A 3243-nucleotide genomic window follows, 5' to 3' on the forward strand; every position below is an offset into this window, starting at 1 on the left:
GGTCTTGAAGCCTTGTAGCAAGAACAGTCTTCTAAACTTCAGGTAGTGAAATTCCAGAAGAAAGACCTCCCAGGGAAGCAAGCAAGCAAGCAAGTACCCATCGTTGAACTGTAAAATCCCCAAGAGAAGCAAAGACGAGTCTACACCTACTTGTTTTCTCTTCCATTTTCTAATGCTGGAAGTCTGAAACATGTTTGCAAGTATTTTAAATTTAGTATTTCAAACAAAGAAAAATTACTGGTAAAATTGGTTAGAAAACATCAAAAATAGAGCTGCTGCTTCAATTGGAGCATTTCAGGTACAAAGACTTCTGTGCAGGATTTAGGATTTGTGTGCAGAAATTTTACAAGGCTTATTCAGGTGACAAAGGAAAATGACTTTGAAGTTCCCTTTTCTGTACTGAAAACATCACTTCTAATTTAGAAAATCTATACTTTGCTTCAAGCTAGAATTGTGGACATGCTACTAAAAGCGTGATATTTATAAAATGCCAAAGGAATGCGCTTCTAAAGCCAGTGAGTTTTCCTCCTTAACCAGGAACCCTTTGTTTTTAGTACTTAAATGGATAAGTCAGTGATTTCTTAGTTTAGAAATATTGGAATTCACCAAACATGCTTCATTAAAAAGAAAAAGGCAGTTTCTAACCCAACAGTGAAGGAATTTAGACGTGTTTTTCTTGTTTTCTCATCACGAAGCTATTTGAATAACCCACTTCAAGCAGAGGCTGTGATGAATTTCCCTGAAGTTTATTAACAGTGACAGCTTTAGCCCGGACCCTTTCAGTATTTCTCATTGACGAATTAGTGAACTGCCAGCACAAGGGTCTTTGAGTTAAAATAATGTATATCCAGTGGGACACAGAGCTCATACAAAAAAGTACCTTTGCCAAAATTGCCAAGATTGATGATTTTGACTATCTTTGAGTTTATAGGAAATTAAACTTCCACCTACTTCCCTGCAGATAAGAGATTTTGAAAATGCACACCTACACTTCAGTGGGTGAACTTTGAAAGCCATTTTTCCCTTATCAAAATGTTTGATGTGCATCCTAAGCCTTTCTATGAATTTTACATATATGTATATGTATAAACATATAAAAATACAGTCTGCTTTAAAAAAAAATTTGAATGTAGTATATGTTGTTTTGATGACCTGATTTTTTTTTCTCCACCAAATGGTGTATCCTGATTGCCCCCTGCCAGTTTCTATAATATTTCTGCCTCACTTTTAACGACTGCATAGTATTCCATTAAAAGATGTGCCGTAAGCACTGTGAATGTATGTAACCCTACTGAACTGTACACTTGAAAATGGTTAAGATGGTAAATTTTATGTTACATGTATTTTATCACAATTAAAAGAAGAGTGTATGATGATTTATTTATTATGTTTCCCTACTGAGGGACATTCACATGTTTCCCAGGGTTTTGCTACATTACAAATAACTGCACCAAACATTTTTATACAGATGCCCCTCACTTTAGAAGATTTTGTTGTTTTGGTTTCAAACATTGCCCCTGTGCCCTAAGACCAGTGACATGTCGCCCAGATACTGCAAATATGACCCTTGCCCTTTTTCCTTTGGAAGGAACTAAGGAGCTGTTGTTTTCTTTCTGGACTTGAAGGATTTATTGATTGCTGTTGGAGCCAGAGAATCCTGCAGCAATCTCCTTAGCCAAAGGTCTTCTTTCATTAGCTCGCAAACTCAGTGGAGGCCTGGACAAGCCCTGCCCTGAGCACGTTTTTCCTGTCCCACACTAGATATCTGCAGAGATGGTCAGCCCAGGGTGATTACCTGGTTCCCAGAGCGGTCCTGGAGGTGGAAGGAAAGACAGCCCGAGGGTGAGCACCGCCAGCTAGCTGGGTTCGGCAGCTTATTCCATAACTCTGGGCCGAACCCAGCCAGCTGTTCAGACCTGGTATTTAGTTAACTGACTTCTGTGTTTAATTGTTTTAGCTGAGCCATCTTTTGAAATGCTAACCTGAGGGCAGTCCTGCCCTTTGAATTTACATTCTGCTTTCTAAAGAAAAACAGGGGGCAGGTATTTCTGGAAGCTTTGTATATTCAGTAAGCAGATACTCCACTGTTCAAGAAACTTAGCACACACAGCAAGTCAGCACATTTCTATTTTTGACTTTCTGAGCAAGAAAAAGAAAACATCGGTCATGTGGATTGACTGGAGTTGCTTAATGTGGGTATGTTGGATGCAGGTTTAATCACAGGGTAATCGAGCTCTGGGTGTCTCATGGGTGGGTGAGGTGGTCAGTGGGAGAAGACAGAGATAAAGAAACTGTCTGGTCTGCTGCAGCAACGCGGGACCTGTCACCCTCCATCTGGGCCTCGACCAAAACCCACAAAGCAAAGCAGAACCCCGAAGCCCGAGCGCACAGGGGTGTCTGCGTCCTGCGGGACTAGGCAGCCTTGCGAGCTATGGGGAAAGTGTCCTGTTCCAAATCCAAGTCTGCCTCTGAATGCTGGGGTGAGCTGTGGTCAGGCCCACTTCCTGAGGAAGTGACTGAGGCAGCCAACTTGGTGAACGCAGCTTCACCCAGGGAGCCCCACAGGGCCAGAGGAGTCGCAATCGCATGCAAATTGATTTTCCTTTGAGCAGGGGCTTTGGAATTCGAGGAGCCCTCCACAAACGATCTTTTTGTTAGGTTAGTGCTTTGCTTTCAAAAATGATTTCTTACTGCTCTACTCTTCTCAGTGCCTCTTGTGGATGTCTTGTCTTCCCGGAAATCAGAACCTTGACAGAGAGAACTTTGTCTTCCATAAAGAACTTTCTGGAATTATGCTCTGATCTAAGTTATGAAAGCTCAATATATTTGAAAGGAACTTAGCCACTTGAATAATAAAACACAATCTTCATGGGATAGTTAGTTTTGTACAAGCAGACTCAGGACAAAATTCCTAGCAAGTTCATTAATACAGGGAAATGTGAAAATGGAGCATTTTGGAACTTGCATCTGATTTTAGCAAACTACAAATGAAAATCGAATATTAAATCAGTCAGCTCCATGTGTAAGTAAAGACCCCTTTGAATGTACCCATCATGTAGTTTCTAATTTTGTAAACATGTAGCCAAGTATTTTCATTTTGAGTTTTTTCTTTTTAAAAATGAGAATATATATGATTGATTCAACCTCCCCCCGCCCATTTCAGCATCTTTTGGACCATATTTTTCGCTTTCCTTCTTCCTAAGTGGTTAGATAACACATAGGAGTTAAAAGCTCTGAAGTGGG

General features: G+C 40.5%; 1 protein-coding gene across 11 annotated transcripts in view; it reads left to right on the forward strand.

The window, feature by feature from the left end:
* ZNF532 (zinc finger protein 532) overlaps nucleotides 1-3243 on the forward strand; it is a 103472-nt gene that overhangs the window by 20135 nt on the left and 80094 nt on the right. The window contains exon 4 of one of the 11 annotated variants that reach the window (XM_019640623.1): nucleotides 1762-1842. The exons of the other annotated variants lie outside the window; for them this stretch is intronic. The gene's annotated coding sequence lies outside the window, so the exon portion shown is untranslated. The remainder of the gene's footprint in view (nucleotides 1-1761; nucleotides 1843-3243) is intronic. 11 annotated transcript variants of the gene reach the window in all.

The sequence above is a fragment of the Hipposideros armiger genome, unplaced genomic scaffold (assembly GCF_001890085.2).
Source record: "Hipposideros armiger isolate ML-2016 unplaced genomic scaffold, ASM189008v1 scaffold_52, whole genome shotgun sequence".
NCBI classification, from domain to species: domain Eukaryota; kingdom Metazoa; phylum Chordata; class Mammalia; order Chiroptera; family Hipposideridae; genus Hipposideros; species Hipposideros armiger.